The 17,645-nt window shown below is 39.2% G+C and overlaps 1 protein-coding gene across 3 annotated transcripts in view; it reads left to right on the forward strand.

The window, feature by feature from the left end:
• CA10 (carbonic anhydrase 10) overlaps positions 1-17,645 on the forward strand; it is a 474,119-nt gene that overhangs the window by 63,333 nt on the left and 393,141 nt on the right. The window lies entirely within an intron of this gene.

The raw sequence follows: 17,645 nt of genomic DNA on the forward strand, positions 1-17,645 counted from the left end.
CTACCACTTATGGCCAGACCAGGGAGGCACTGGGCAAATGACTTAACGTTATTGATTTTGGTTTCCACACCTGTAAAATGGGGAAGAAGGAAATCAACACTAAAAAGGATCTGTGTGAGTTTAATGAGTCAATATAGGTAAAGTGCCTGAGCAGTACCTACTATTACAAGCTATTTAAATGGTAGCTATTATTATGACTGTTTCTTCTCTTGGCTGACTCTTGACTACTGAGAACACCTTTGAGTTTAGCTCAAGCCCATAACAGGCTCTGCATGCACCTGCATGCACAGAAACTCAGCTAAGGTCAATATTGGTGTAATTCATGTGAACTTCAATCTTCCAATCCATTTTTTTTTTACCTTGAAAATAAGAGCACAGCATTTACTTCTGCAGCACAGACTGTGTCTCTTTTTGGCTAACTTTTGAAATTTATGGTTGCATTACCCTGGATGTTCCAAAGGAAGCAGATTTGTAGAATTGCAGAGCATTAACTAATGATGAAAGGGCATTTGCTTACTTTCTAAACAAAATATGGTCTGAGGAAATCTGGCCAGGGTGATGGGAGCATTTTATTGACTGAGCTCTTTATAATCCTTAGTGTATATTTCCACTTTTTGCTTGGTGATTTTTTTTCCCTGAAAGTCAAGTGTTCTCTTAGCTCTGAGGAATGGCATCTGCCTCATTTGTGTGAAAAAAAACCAGTCTTTATTTGTAAGAGTTTTCCTTTTTTTCCCCCCCTTTCTTGGTTTTGTGATTAAATGACTGCATGTAACATTTATAACTGAGATAGGATGTTCTCTGCATTCCCAGAAGTTTGAGAAAACCCTATTATTGGAGGGGGAGAAAGTCATTTTAAAGTACATTTGCCTTTGTCCCTTTAAAGATTAACTTTTGGAGAGGATCTCAGAGAAAGCAGGCTCTCATAGTTCTGTCTTTTCATTCATAATAATCTGTCTTTGATTTATAAGCAAGTAGACTTTGAGGGTATGTTGCAGAGTTTTGGAGGTGGATGATTGCAGAACAAAGGAAGCTTTCTCATCAGACTCTGTTCCTGCACTCGGTTTTCCGAGGCCCAGAGTGCATGTTCTCATCCAGGACTCCACTGCACTAACCAGCATGATGAAATCTCACCTCTGCAAATTTCTTGTGTAGGATTAGCGCATGCGCTCACAGAAAACCTCGGATTTGCTAACTGCTAAACTAATACCCAGAGTAACTGAGGTTAGATGTTCTGTTGGACTGACAACTAATCTCCCCTTTGACAAGTCACTGCAAATCTTTTTTTTTTTTTTTTAATATATGAAATTGGAAGAGGAGCAGTTGGGTGACCAGAATCATTAAGTCACAGTACTGCCTCTCTGCCATGAACCCCTCTGAAGGCTTTCGCCCCTCAGTTTCTCCATCTGATAAACGGGGGACAGAAAACAAGATTTGCAAGCACCCTTCCACATCTGTTATTCTAGATCATATCTTCCTTCTTCTGAACAGGCTAGTCTATATTTAGAAGAAAATTACATATAAATAGATAGATTGTTTATAAAACCATTATAATTCATTCAATTCACTTTCTTACACTGCAGCTCATTCTAGTAGCCATTTTCCCTTGTGTAGAACAGGAGTTGAAGAAAGAATTGGTAGTCATATTGAACATTTGCCGATGGAGAAAGGTTACTCAGAGAAAGGGGGAATTTCCCCCAACTCAGCCCCATCAAAACCCAGCCTTTAATACCTTAAAAAAGCTTATTTCCTTGAAATTTCCTCTTTCATCTAATATTTAAATAAAAAGAAAGTATCTGGGTCACTGGGTTTCTAGTAACTGGGTCTTTTCTGTGGTTAAATAAATTGGTTTTAATGATTTGTCAGGGTGCAGATGATGATGAGGAAAGCAAGAGAAAAAAGGCAGGAGGTATAGGAGGGGCAGGAGAAGTACACATTCTTGACTTAGGTTGGACAGCATTCATATAAGACCAAATATTGGCCAATATGTGAATGATCTGATACGATTCCAGATGCCTTGCAGGCAAATTCTTCAAAATAGCTATAGCTCTGTATGGCAAAGACTGCTATGTGCAGGGATGACCATATAGTTATCTAAACTGGGACAACTTTGAGAGCAAAAGATAGTCCTATTTATATTTATTTTGGGACAATAAAGGTAAATTGGGAAAAAGGAAGGAAAAAAGGTAAATTAGGAATATCCTAGGCAAATTGAAAGTTAAAGCCACTCTGGCTATATGTTCCCCAAAGCATATTACCTTCTCTTCTTGGTTCATCGCACGGGAATGGGAAGCTTTAAAAAATCTCTGTAGTATTACTGAGGGACATGCAGGCTTCTACAGGATTTACCTTGGTTCTGTCCAGTCAAACCCTGTTATGTAGTCCATTGCGAGGCAACATTGTCCTAGCCCCCTTTACATTTAGATGTATTTAGAAGACTATGTTCTAATCAATGAAATATGCACAGAAATAATGTGCATCATTTCTAGGCTTATGCCATGAAAACAACCTATGAGAGCCCCCATGCTCTCCTCCCTCTGGCCTGATGTACACAGCATGGTGGTTTGAATCCATGTGGTATGGATAGCAGAGCTACAAGGCAGAAGGAGCCTGGGCCTTGTATTAGAGACCCTTACAACAATCAGAAAACCCAATTTAAGATTCTGCATGTACGAGAAATAAACTTGTCTTGCACCACTGAGACTTTTAGAGATTACCCGTGACAGCAAGTAAGCTAGCATTATCATCACTAGTGTTATCTTAACTAATACGCCCCATGAACACTTTCCTCAAATATATTAAAAGCATCTCTTTCTTTCTTACTGAACTGTAGGTCTCTCCAAAGTAGAAACCCAGAATAGGTAGTCAAATGTAGATTGCATTCTTACCATTTTTTTTATTGGATTGAATTGAATCTTATTGAGTTGGATAGCAATGAAATAAACTGTACATAAAATGGTAGTAAACTTCAGAGATGATAAAGCTTACTTTCAGCTGGAGGCGGCATGGAAGGTTTCAAGGAGAAGGAGGTCTTTGAGTTGATATTTTAAGAATTGATTTACTTTGGGTATGTCATGAAGAAAATGATGTTACAGGAAAAAGAAATAGCATGAGCATTTGACACACATAAACAAGAGCTGAGTTCAGTCTGACCAAGACATAGAGTCAGTAGGTGAAAAACAAATGTCTAAATTCACTTCAGTTCAGAATATTTATTGGGGAACTGTTCTGGCAGGAGGACAAAGCCATGAAGAAACAACCTAAGAAGATAATATATCTGATGAGACAGAAGTATGTAATAAATGGTATGAGAGCACAGGGAAAAGACCCCCAAAGGAGATTAGAGTGAATTTTTAAAAACAGATAAATAAACCACACCATACAGGGCATAGGAAGCCTCACAAGGACACTTGGCCATTATCATGTAACCATTCAGAGCGTTGAAGGGATGTGTTAGGGATTGAATTTGGACATTGTTTCGTGAATAGTTGGAGTCACTGAAGATTTTTGAAGGATCAGTGAAAGACAAAAGTAAACTATTGCCCGAGGAGAAGTCATTTTTTTAAAATATTTTATTTTTTATTATTTATTTTAGAGAGACAGACAGCACATGTTAACAGGGGGAGGGGCAGAGGGAGACAGAGAGAATCTCAAACACACCAGACTCTGTGCAGAGCATAGAGCCCGATGCAGGGCTCCATCTCACAACCTTTGGATCATGACCTGAGCTGAAATCAAAAAGAGTCAGATGCCCCTGGAAGGAGAAATCTTAATAGTGGGGTAACTGTGGGGCTGGCAGGGGAGTATGGAGATGCAGAGTCCTGTCATTAGGAAATTGTAACTGTCTATGTAAGTAATTATTGAGGACTTATGCCTGGGAATTATAAATATATAGGAAGGAATGAATTAGAACAATAGCAGATGTAGAATCAAGTCTTAATTTCTTCAGTATTGGAGGTAGGTATGTATAGGTTGGGATTCGTTTCAGCTGTGAGTGACAGATAATACCAATAAGATGGAGATTTCTTTCTTTCTTGTAACGGTAGGTGGTGTAGGGATTCCAGATCATTCGGTCTTGTTAATGGAAATGAGGCTTTTTGCTTCATGGTTCAAGATGGCTGCTTGATGTCTTGCCATCATATGCATATTCCAGCCTGCTAGAAGGGGTGAGAAGAGGCATAGCATTTCCCTTTAATACTTCCTGGATCTGACTAAGATCTTATTGGCCAGAACTGAGTCACATGTCTACCCTTAGCTACAGGGGAGGTAAGGAAATGTCTTTATTCTGAGACGTCATGTGCCTTCCTAAAAACCAGGGTTTCTCTTGTAAAGGGAGAAGAGGAATATGGATATTGGGGCATTATTATTACCGTGTTTGACATAGGGGCAAAACACAACTGTTGGCATAGTGAAGCTATGGAAAATAGCAGAGTCCTATTAGTGAGTTGATGAAAAGATTGGATGGAACTGAAATGAAATGTCCAGGGGAAAAATATAAGTTTTCAAGTCATGTCATTGAAGTAGTAGGTGCAATAGGTAGAATGATGAAGTCTTTCAAGTTACAACTCTCCAGGTAATTCAGATTCCAAACTTCACTTTCCTCTTTGTTACTTAAATAATGAAACTCTAGTTGGACTGGTCTAGACAGCTCAGGTATGCTTGCAATTCACTGGCTCCATCCCTTAGAAAGTACAGGACAGCCCCTATTATGTAGTGCATGGTTAGCAAACAGTGGGTCAGAATCTAAAAGAAGGACAAAAAGATGTTGAGCTGCTCATATATGAGAAAAATAAATTAATAAAACCACCCTGGCCTTTCCCAAAGGTTCGCATCTGACCTCCTGTCCCAGCATGGCTAATTGATTGTAGAGGGTAATTTTGTTGGCTTTCCCTGCAGCTCATTGGGCCTTGGGCTTGTCCAGGCTTTGTCCCAGCAAATAGCACAGATTCCCTGTATGAGTTCCCAGAATCAGTGGCTTTCCTGTTCTGTTTCCACAGGCTCCTTGCTGCCTGCACTTTGACTTGCAAATGTTCTAAGAGTCCCTAGGGATTCCTGAGTTCTGTCAGTCTCTGCCAGGGCTGTCTTTTTCCTTCTAGAAGTTGGCTTACAATGTAGAGAATGGGAGTATGCAGATCAATGCTTCTTCAGGCTGTAATTTTTTTTTAATTTCAACCAGATTCCAGTGAAATATGCCATAGCTTCTGATTTCTTGTTCTGAGCAGTTTCTACTTTTTCCTCTGGCTAGGTTTTCATTCTGCCTCTGGTTGCACCCCCTCCCCCCCACCATACCACCAACACTGACATCAAATAATAAAAGTATAGAACATAAAGCATTGTCTTTTTTTAAAGATTTTATTTATTTATTCATGAGAGACACACAGAAAGAGGCAGAGACACAGGCAGAGGGAGAAGCAGGCTCCCTATTGGGAGCCTGCTGCGGGGCTCGATTCCAGGATCCCGGAATCGTGACCTGAACTGAAGGCAGGCACTCAACCACTGAGCCACCCAGGTGCCCCTAGTGAGGATTTTAAAAGTGAAATAATTGGTCCAGAGTAATACAAAATTTAGTAGTGAATTTGTGATTCAGCGCCAGGTTGCTGCATATTCTCCATTACTTCCCACTGCTTCTCAAAAAACACCAACAACTCTGCTTGTTTTTTTCATTTGACTTAGCCTTGCTGAATTCAAGCTTATGAGAGAAATGAGGAAGTTTTAGTCTCATTCAGAGCTACTAGTTTTGATTGAAAGTTTTGTATGAAACAAGATTAATCCCACAATTGACTAACTCATTGATTTTAGGAATTATCAATCATTTATCAACTGCAGTTTAAAAATTATTTCATTGTTTCAATATTTAGTGTTCTGTAAAAAAAAAAAAAAATTTAGTGTTCTGAATACAAAGCACATACATTCTCCTTCTCCCCATGTAGGAGGATGCAGGGTGAACCTGGGTGTGGACTTGAATTTTAGGGGTCAGAAGTTTCATCTACCTGTTTTAAAACATAGAAGCTGTTACCAAATTGACCTATGATACTTATGGAAAATACATCTATACTTCATTCCAAGATGATAAATAATAGTAAAAAAAATGGAATACAAAAAGTGTCCTGATGTTAATGAAATGTTCATCACAAGAATTTATGATGGAAGAAAATCATTCATTAGACAGAGTTACAGTGCTTCTTGATTAGTTGTCTATTTGTCAAAAGTCAAATTGTTTTAAAATTGATTAGCATTATTCTATCATTGTTTATTTGTCTTGAGGTTACCCCAGTATTTCCCTTTAAAAATAGTCACTTACAAGGGTGCCTGGGTGGCTCAGTTAGCATCCAACTCTTGATTTCAGCTCAGATCATGATCTCAGGGTCGTTAAGAGCAAGCCTCCCATTGGGGAGTCTGCTTGAGGATTCTTTCTCTGCTCTCCCTCTGCCCTTCCCCCTACTTGCACCCTCTCTCTCTTTCTCTAAAATAAATAAACGAATCTTTTTATAAAAAAGTATATGAAGAAATTGCTGAAGCCATGAGAAGAGACGTGATAGCTAAATGGAATGTGTAATCCTAATGAGATCCTGGAACAGAGAAAGGACTTCAGATTAAATACACAGGGCATCTAAGTAAAGTATGGACATTAGTTAATAATGTTCATTAATTGTGAACAAAGGTATTGAAGGATAGTGATAATAAATGAGACTGTGTAGGAGTATATGTGGGAAGTCTCTATCTTTGTAATTTTTCTATGAAACTAAAACTATTCTAAAATTTATCTCTCTCTCTCTCCATCAAGAGAAAGTAAATAAAGATACAAAGACTAGCACCAGATTACTATTTTTCTCTCCTGTTTCTTCTTTGTGTCCACCCTTAGTGGCCTCTCCCTCTTAAGTTCATCTCAGCTTTTCCTCCTCACTTCAATTTCTGGATATTGAACATCCCAGAGCTCTATTCTCTGTCCCCTTTGGTCTCTTTCTTTACATTTTCACATTCTTCTTGATGATCTCTTCTAAACTCAAGGTTTTAAGTATCATTTATGTGTCAAAGAGTCACAAATATATATGCTGCTTTTTGGCTGTCTCCAGAATTCACATTATATCCAGCCACCTCCTTGGCATCTCCCCATAAATGCTCCTGTACCATCTCAATGGAACTCTTGACTTCACTTCCTGCTCCAAATATACCTTCCCCCCCAGTCCCTTTGTCATCTCAATAACTGTCAGCATTAAGTCACTTAGACCAAAAAAGGTAGGACTTATCTCTGATCTGTGGTCTTTACCTTCCCTCATTCATTCCATCAGCGTGTTCTCTTCACTCTTCCTTTAAATCATATAGTCTCCATCCACTTCTATTTTCACCAACACAATCCTGACTGAAGCCAGTTCTGGACCTTGACCTAAATTGTCAGCCTCATCTTGAGCCTCCCCCTTTCCATGCATCTACTGTTGTTCACCCAGAGTGGCTACTTTGCTGGGGTTTTTTTTGTGTTTTTTTTTTTTTTAGGATTTTATTTATTTATTCATGAGAGACACACAGAGAGAGGCAGAAGAGACACAGGTGGAAGGAGAGCTCCCAATAGGGAGCCTGCTGCGGTGCTCGATCGCAGGACCCTGGGATCACGACTTGAGCAGAAGGCAGGCGCTCAACCACTGAACCACCCAGGGGCCCCTTTTCTGTTTCTTAAAAAGCCAAGCTCCTTCTTGCCTTTTTAGGGTCTTGAATCCACCTGAAATACTAGTGCTGTTGATCTTCATGAGACCAGATCTTTTTTGTCATTTAAATCTCAGATTAAGTTTTGTAATCCAAAAGGCCATCAACTGTCACACAATCTAAAGTGTCCTTCCACTTTCCTTTTATCTTGTCCTGATCTTTAATTATACTGCAGAATACTTTCTGTACATAATGTACTCTTTCTAGGTGAATTCATTTGCTTGGTTTTGTTTTGGTTTTGTTTTTTTCCATCTCCCTCAAGTAGAATGCAAGTTCTGGGGAAAAAAAGGAATTTCACATGTTCGATGCTTAGAACACTGCCTGTTAGTTTTAGGTACTCAGCAATGTTTGTTGAAATAATGAAAGTGACAAATGAGAAATAGACACTAACATTCTGAAATTCAAGGTTGTAAGGGATCATAGTAGAACTGAAGTGATCAGGAAAAGTTTCTTGAAAGAAGTGGGAATTGGTGAGACTTTGAGAATTGAGTAAGACTAGTCAAGAAGAAGTAGATAAAGGAGTTCCAGGGCCAGGAGGGGCGGGGGGGATAGGGAGGAAGGCTAACTAAAACAAAGGTGTAGAAAGAGTAATAAACATGAACACTTGGGGACAGCAGGTAGAGCAGACGTTTTATAAAGATTATGAAAAATGAGATCAGACTGCATGGCAAATCCAAAAGGCAGAAATTCTAGAACACCAGGCAAATGTACTAAGAATCACCCATGTTAGGAACTTCTCCCTCTTGTTGATTTTTGATTCCAGCTACATTTGAGCTCCTTAACTGCAATCTCATTCTAAGCATTTTAGATGAAAGTCATACAGTCTGTTTCACCACCAATTTTTTTTTTTTTCCTTACTCTCCCAACACATACAATTTTGACGTCAGCTTGCTTGGGTCTGGCCGAATGTGCAAGGTGATTCTAGCTTATATATACACATTTCCTGTGCTTGAATAGTCAGTTTGTGGTCCAGTTAAGTCAATGCAGTCCTTGACCTGCATTTTCGGTCTAGTTTTTATGGTAAATGGGGGTCACGTAGGGTAGAGGGATAGAAATGAGTCTCACTCCTGCCTCGCAACTTCAAAAATGTAAAGAATGGCACAGATGCAAATACTCTCAGATATGGTATCACCCTCACCCCACCATAGTTTTAAATGAAACACATTGAGCTAAATAAAAGAGTTTCCTGTGGCTTTAATTTCCCCAGGCAGAGTGTCAGCTCCTGGTGCTCTCCCATCTGTCAAGTGAGTGTGGGCCTGTCAACCAACTTGAAAATGCTTTTGTCAACATTCCCACTGACCACAAATACAGGCGTCATACCAACAAGTCTTTGGATGTAAACTAAAATCTCCCAAGGACTGTTTGAGCTGGACTGCAGTTTTGTACAATGTTTGACTTCACTACAGCACTTTTCATGCATCCAGCTCATTGGGGACCTCTTATTGGTGACACTTTGCATAAATCATGGGATTTCAAAAAAAGACACATTCTCTGGCCTCAAGAAAGATAGAGTTTAGTGTGAAAGAATGACATGGAAACAGGTAAGTGTGGGGCACTATCTCAGTGCCAAAATGTGGTATAATGCATAATATCAAACAAAGGTGCATGGAGGAGAGAGAGACCTACCTGATGTATGAAAGTAAAGCATTTGGAGAAGAGAATTATCCTTGGCAGGTCCAGTGGGTGCCATGTAGTGTACCAGGATGGTCATTTACATTTCTTCTGGTGATCTATGCTCTTCTCAAAGTTCCTGTTTCTCATGTAAGGGGTACAATTGGCCATTAAGGGGAAACAGTGAGTGTTGTGGGGATAGGGAAGGTGATACTTTGCCTCCTGCAACCAAAGATAGCAAGACTTTTTTTGCCTTCCGACATTTGTTGTTCTACTGATCCAATAGGCTCAGTGCCTTCTTCCTTATATTACCTCCTTAGGCAGAGAAAAGGAGCTTCTTAAGAAAACTACTGTTCAGGGCTCTTCCTATCCCATTAAAACTAAATAACACAGTAGTAGTACCTGTACTTTAACTGTCTCCCCCCATATGTGGTTCTGTCTTCCCTTATCATAGACCACCTGGCACAGATAACATTATACTGACCAAGTGCTTGGAAGTGCAGTTTTGCAATGTGCATGCTTAAAGTTAGGTGTATTTTGACTGGAGTTTCATTAAGCAATCTCCCTTCCCCTATGGGCTTCCTTTGTGAGACCTCTTCTGTTCCATCTTGTACCACTTCCCTTCCCACCACTCCAGGCCACGCTCAGTTGTTGCTCTTGAGTTTTCTTTTCCATTAGGTCAAGAGACCACTCTAATTTCCACATGGAGATGATCCAAAGTTCTGTTTTCTCTGAACCTAAGGTAATGATAGGGGTAGAAAATAGAGAGGAGAGTTGCAAAAGTTCATCTCAAGATAACGTGAAAAACTTAGCATGTGAAAATATAATCACTTTATCTATGGAAACAGATGAGAATTCTAGGAGTTATCTAAAACATGCTTTATAGAGTGATAGGAAGGGTGATAGGGGTTTTTGGAAGTAGTCAGTTCCTTTATGACTGTTTGAAAAACCCAACGAGAGGGATATAGGCAGTGTTTCTAGGAGACCCCTACAATTTTGGTGGTTTAGCCCAATGAAAATGGTATGATGGGGGCCATATTGATTTTTATGTAGATTCTGGTGACTAATTTCAGGGAGTATGGAAAATATTTAGTATTATATGTGCATTCTGCAGTGCTTCTTGATCAGATGCCATTTACCTGTAATTAGAACTCATCTCTTTCCAAATTCTAATTTTCCTTTTAAAGTTGCACACTTCTAAACATTTGAGTAGGGAAGCAGAACTAGATGACAACAATCATTTGTAGCTCTAAGACAAGGATTCAATACAGTGCAGCCTGCCACAGGCCAAATCCAGCTGTTTGTCTGTGTTTGTAAATACCATTGGCACATAGCCACAGCCATTCATTTAGAAATTGTATATGGCTGCTTTTGTGCTACAATGGCACAGTTGAATAATGGGGACAGGGACAGTCTGGCCTTCAAAGCCTACAATATTTATTATCTGGCCATTTACAGAAAAAGTTTGCTGACTCTTGTTCTAAGACATTATACTTTTTTTTTTAATGGCATCCCTTCTCTGTTCATCAATTTCCTCCAGTGCCCAAAAGGAGATAGGAGCAATGAATTCTGTGTCTCTTTCCAAATCCTGATATTCTGAGTTTTCTTTTGAAACTCACAAGTTCTCAAACTGCCACAATGAAAAAAGGAGAATAAAATTGAAATATGTTTTTCTTACTATCAAGAGAGGGGCCCTTGCTATGTATATCTCCTCATCTGGCAGTGATGACAACTTTTACTGTCAACACAATTTTTTTGATTAGACACCTGGATTTTTCCCAGGGGCTGGTTGCACGTTAAGTAAAGAAATCTGATCCACAGGCAAAGCACTGCACAAGCTAAGGCTGCTTTCTGTTCAGCTGTCTGCTCTAAGGAATTATCAACCAGCTTTCCATTCACTGGATATCAGATGTAAACAACAAGACGACTATGGAGGACCTGGCTGGGAAGGTTTAAAATGGAAAGTCAGTACTTCTCCTGGTGCTCTGTTGCAGACAAGCCACTCAGAGTTCCTGTAGCCAAGCTTTAAATGAGGTGCCTTTTCAGTGTGCTGGTCTGTCTTTCCAAATTGCCCAACAGTATGAGGCCTGACTGGATATACAAGGGCATTCGAAAACACATCGTATAAAACACCTTCCTTTTCTTCAAATCTAGGCTGCAGGTATCATATTTTGTAATTGATAGACAGCAACCAGGCCCAGTTCAGGCTGATTGATTTTTGCAGGATGGGTTGGATCCTTCACAAGGCATGTCAGAGAAAGCAAACATAAACTCTGCAGTTCTGTCACTATAACAGACTTTGTTCACATGGTCTGATTGTCTTGCTGCCTGCTAAACTCTTAGGTAATTTAACTTCTGGAATGGATAGGGTAGCTGAAGGATCAATGACTGGACATGAAGAAAACAAGGCGTTTTGCAGGTTTCTGGATGGAGCAGAAGCTTGCAGTGATACTTTTGTCAGTTGCAATACTCAATTATCCAAGGACTTCATTTTCTTCTTTTATTTATTTTATTTATTTAAAAGATTTCCATTTATTTGGGGATCCCTGGGTGGCGCAGCGGTTTGGTGCCTGCCTTTGGCCCAGGGCGTGATCCTGGAGACCCGGGATCGAATCCCACATCGGGCTCCCGGTGCATGGAGCCTGCTTCTCCCTCTGCCTATGTCTCTGCCTCTCTCTCTTTCTCTCTCTGTGACTATCATAAATAAATAAAAAATTTAAAAAAAAGATTTCCATTTATTCATAAAAGACACACAGAGAGAGGCAGAGACACAGGCAGAGGGAGAAGCAGTCTCCATGCAAGAAGCCTGATGCAAGACTCGATCCCGGGACTCCAGGATCATGACCAGAGACAAAGGCAGATGCTCAACCACAGAGCCACCCAGGCATCCCTCTTCCACCTTTTAAATGACATCTCTTAACTCAGTGCTCCATCCAGTCAGACTGATAGGTCTTCTTCATAAGAGGCCTCGGCGTGTACGTGTGTGTGCATGCATGTGTGCACATGCATGGGGGTAGGGTGGGCAGCAGGTGCCTATATGCACAGAGAGGAGAGAGAGAGAGAAATATGAATGTATCTAAAAATCTGAAAACTTAGTCATTTTTATTCAGGATGATATTGGAATTAGTTTTCCCTTTGTGTCATTGTAAGAGCAAACATCTTTGCTTTCTTTTTATTCCTCACTGCTTTTCCTTTGGTGGAAATAATAGTTTCTTGTGTATATTTTCAAATGGCAGGAAAAAGAAAAAATATTGAAATATATAATGCGGTGGCATGAGGACTTCAGATTTATAAGAAATATGCCTTTTGTCTATTTAGATAAAACAGAATCCTCTGATTAGTGTTCAACATGTTTCATCCTCATTTAGCATATATAAATAGTGCTATAAATAATACTGTTAGGTCAGTGACTGTCAAGAGGGGCATTGTGATATTGTTTCATGAAAGATATTGCATTTAGCACCAACTGGGTCGGAGCAGGCAGAGATATGCTCTGCAATATATTTGACACTTTCAAACAGTGATACATTGCTCCATGTCCCAGCAGAGTTCAAGTGAGTGAAAAACTTTTTTTTATATGCGATTATAAACTCCATGTTGCATATGAACACAAAGTATCTCTTACATAGTTTTTATTATATCCTATTCTTCAGCAGTGCAAATTCTGTGTGTATCAAGGGAAGATGGTACTTTATTTTCTTCTGAACTTTGCCAAGAGTTGTTCGGTATTTTGGAAAATCACACCACTGAGAGCAGTGCCACTTGTGGATTGTTGCCTCTCCAATACAGTACAACTGTATTAAATTTTAAAGGTTTGTTTATTTGAGAGAGAGAGAGACAGAGGTGGGATGATGGAAAGGGCAGAGGAAGAGGGAGAGAATCTCAAGCAGACTCCCCACTGAGCATGAGCTTGATTCTAAGACCCTGAGATCATGACCTGAGCCAAAATCAAGAGTCAGAAGCTCAACTGACTGAACCACCCAGGTGCCTCACACCTGTATTATTTGTACCTTTTCAATCAAATATCCAACTTCTTCATTATTCTGGCATATCATAACCAAGTATTTACAAATGGAAATATACAACATTTTATTAAAAATTATGCATTTATCCTTTATATTACAGTTAAGACATTACATTATATTGAGTTTTTGAAATTATGTGCATAAATTAAATCAACAAACTTTTTCTGTTAAGAGCCACATAGGAAATATTTTAAATTTTACAGGCCAATTGGTCTCTGTCACAATTGTTGAACTCTGCCATTGTAGTGAGAAAGCAGCCATAAAGGCAATTTGCAGAGAAGTGGACATGGCTGTGTTTCAGTAAAACTTTATTTATAGACATTGAGATTTCCATTTATAATATAATTTTCACATGTCACAAGATATTTTTTATTTTTTTGACTACTTAAAAATGCAAAGCCATTCTTAGCTCTTGAGCTGTACAAAAATAGTGCCATCTTTGGCTAGTAGATGGCAATTTGCTGATCTCTGTTCTAGTGCATCATGCTCAAACATGCACACTGAAATATATATTATTATGAGTCACATTTCTTTTATTTCTTCTTTAAATTATAGCTAAAGCTATATGTCAGTTGTTTGAAATGGATTTGTGTAAATACTATCAACAAAAATTTTTATAAAACAAGTTGGTAAAGATATTTGATGTCAAAAAGAAATTTTTGAGTGCTGTGAAGGTCCTCACTTGTAATGAGGATATACACATATATACAAATTATATACAAGAGAGTGTGGCTTCTCATTGTGGTTTTAATTTGTATTTCCCTGATGCTGAGTGATGCTGGATACTGTTTCATGTGTCTGTTGGCCATTAGTATGTCTTCTTTGGAGAAATGTCTGTTCATGTCTTTTTCCCATATCTTGATAGGATTTTTTGGGGGGATATTGAGTTTGATAAGCTCTTTATAGATTTTGAATACTAACCCTTTATTGAATAAGACATTTGCAAATATCTTCTCCCATTCTGTAGGTTGCTTTTGTTTTTTCAACTGTTTCCTTTGCCATGCAGGAAGATTTTTATCTTGATGAAGTCTCAATAGTTCATTTTTGCTTTTGTTACCCTTGCCTTTGGAAACGTATCTAGCAAGGAGTTGCTGTGGCCAAGGTCACAAAGGTTGCTGCCTGTATTCTCCTCTAGGATTTTGATGGATTCCTATCTCACATTTAGGTCTTTCATCCATTTTGAGTTAATTTTTGTGTATGGTGTAAGAATATAATCCAATTTCATTCTTCTCCATGGGGCTGTCCAATTTTCCCAACACCATTTGCTGAAGAGACTCTTTTTTCTATCGGTTATTCTTTCCTGCTTTGTCAAAGATTAGTTGACTGTAGAGTTGAGGGTCCATTTCTAGGTTCTCTATTCTATTCCATTGATATGTGCCAGTACCATACTGTCTTGATGAGAACAGCTTTCTAATAGAGCTTGAAGTCCAGGATTGTGATGTCATCAGCTTCTGTTTTCTTTTTCAACATTCCTTTGGCTATTCAGGGCCTTTCTAGTTCCATACAGATTTTAGTATTTGTTCTAGCTCTGTGAAAAATGCTGGTGGCATTTTGATAGGGATTGCATTGAATGTGTAGATTGCTCTAAGTAGCTTAGATATTTTAACTTTATTTTTCTTCCAATCCATGAGCATGAAACATTTTTCCATTTCTTTGTGTCTTCTTCAATTTCTTTCATGAGTGTTCTATAGTTTTCAGAGTGCAGATTTTTTACCTCCTTGGTTAGTTTACTCCTAATTATCTTATGTTTTTTGGTGTAATGAGATACCACCTCACATCAGTCAGAATGGCTAAAGTTAACACGTTGGGAAACAACAAATGCTGGTGAGGGTACAGAGAAAGGGGGACAGTCCTACACTGCTGGTAGGAATGCAAGTTGGTATAGCAACTATACCAACTCTGGAAAACAGTATGGAGTATCCTCAGAAGGTTGAAAATAGAGCTACCCTATGACCCAGCAACTGCACCTCTAGGTATTTACACCAAAGATACAAAAGTAGTGCCCTGAAGGGGCATCTGCACCCCAGTGTTTATAGTAGCAATATCCACAATAGCCAAACTATGGAAAGAACCCAGATATTTATCCACAGATGAATGGATAAAGAAGATGTGGTATATATACACAATGGAATATTAGCCATCAGAAATGAAATCTTACCATTTGCAATGACATGAATGGAATTAAGGGTATTATGCTAAGTGAAATAAGTCAATCAGGAAAAGGCAATTATCATATGATTTCACTCATATGTGGAATTTTTAAAAAGATCTTATTTATTAATTCATGAGAGATACAGAGAGAGGCAGAGAGGCAGAGGGAGAAGCAGGCACCATGCAGGGAGCTCAATATGGGACTCCATCCCAGGCCCCCAGGATCACACCCTGAACTGAAGGCAGGCGCTTAACTGCTAAGCCACCCAGGTGTTCCTCATATGTGGAATTTAAGAAACAAGACAGGATCATAGGGGAAGGGAGGGAAAAATAAAATAAGATCAAATCAAAAAGAGGGAGACAAACCATAAGAGAGTGTTAACTGTAGGAAACAAAATGAGGGTTGCTAGAGGGGCTGATAAAGAAAGAAGGCCATATTTATGGTTTAAATTTTTCAAGATAGGCAACAATCCTGATTTGATCAAATTTGGTGAGTTTTAATAAAACTCAGAAATTTCTGTCTTTGATAAGGCAAATCAATGCTGCCTTATCTCTAATGCAGAGCTATTAAGTGATGTCTACAGTTCAATACTTTTGGGCTTTCAGATATGTGTATCTCCTTTAGACTTGGGACATGCTTCACGTTCAGGAGAGTTAGGCTGAAATTTAGTGAAATATTAGAGTTTATGTTTTGTTTGTAAGATGTACTATCTATGAGTCTATGAGTTTTATATAATTATCATCAAGGTGGGCACTATTAAATGTTTGTTTCAAAAATGGGCCACTCGGTCTGAGTACATTAGGTGAATCTGATCTCATAGATTTCTAAATCTTTGGCATTCCTCTTTTTCTCCTGTGATGACCTCCAATGAGCTGGGAAGGAAGGGGACAGTGTATCATGCAATGTCAAGGCTCGAAGGAAGCATCAGAATTGTTCTGAACCAGAGAAATGTCCTATGTTCACCTACTTGCTAAACTTTCCAAGCAATATAACTCTTTATCTGGTTTCTTAACTTGTCAGGCATAAAGCATTCCTAGCTGATTTCAAATCTCCCTGTTTTTTCCTAGTGCCACAAATAAACTAGAGTCTCTGTTGACTCTTCCACTTGGCTCTCTGGCTGGACAAAACCTCTCCAAGCCTCTGGGCTTTGAGGCCACTTCTCCCTTTGCCTGCTATCCTAGAACAGATGCACTGGCTTTCAACTCAGCTGCCTTTAGGATCTTTCTCAGGGCTGTGGGAATATCTGAGCTCTATCCATTCCACATGGAATTGGGGTAGTGGGTAATCCAGTGTACTTTGACACATCCCAAGCCCTAGATTTGTGCTGGGCAACTTGAAAGGTGATATCCTTCCAGAGCCTTTAAGTAGGTTCTTTGTCCCTATTCTATTTGTTTCTAAAGACCTCGAACCTCTCTGTCATCTCCAGGAGTAAGCTTCCTTTTCACTTGCGCTGTGTCTTTATCACAGAGCTGCAAGCCTCAGCAGCCTTGTCATATCATAGGCAAAAAAACTATCTTCCTTCTACTATGGGAAGACACTTGGAGCTAAGCAATTGAAGCTCATATGGAAGCTAAAGAAATTTAGCAGTTCCTCTCTATGCAAAGCTGTGCTTTCAAACACATTGTCTTGTACCATTCTCTCTAACCTGGAATGACAAATCTGAAGGAGACTGAAAAAGAACAAGATTTAAAGAAAGGAAATGAAAGTCAAGGTTTAACATTTGCTACATACTTGCCCAATTACAGATATGATCGAAATTACCTTATTTTCTTCCAGTGTGACTGACAGCTGAAATACGATGCAGTTCAATAGTGAAGGGATCCACACAAGTTCTGTGCCACCTGTACTTTGGACGTACAGTCACACATAATAGGATCACCTCAAATCACCCACTGACTGTCACAAGGGTCAAAGGTCATGTCAGCATGTGCTCACAGATTCCTATGCTATGTTTCAATTTCTTGAACTTTCCACTTTTTCTCCCTATGATGTCAAAAGCTCTCCCTATGATTATTTATACTCTTGTTTTCATTTTCCTGGGGCCTAAAGAAAGCTGACCAATTGTACCCTTCCCTCTTCTAGCCTAGCCCTTGTAGCAAACCTCCTACCTTCTCTCCATTTCTAAGGGGTTTGTGCACATGTAGAGTTCTTGTCTGGCTTGA

This window comes from Canis lupus, chromosome 16 (assembly GCF_048164855.1).
Source record: "Canis lupus baileyi chromosome 16, mCanLup2.hap1, whole genome shotgun sequence".
Taxonomy (NCBI): domain Eukaryota; kingdom Metazoa; phylum Chordata; class Mammalia; order Carnivora; family Canidae; genus Canis; species Canis lupus.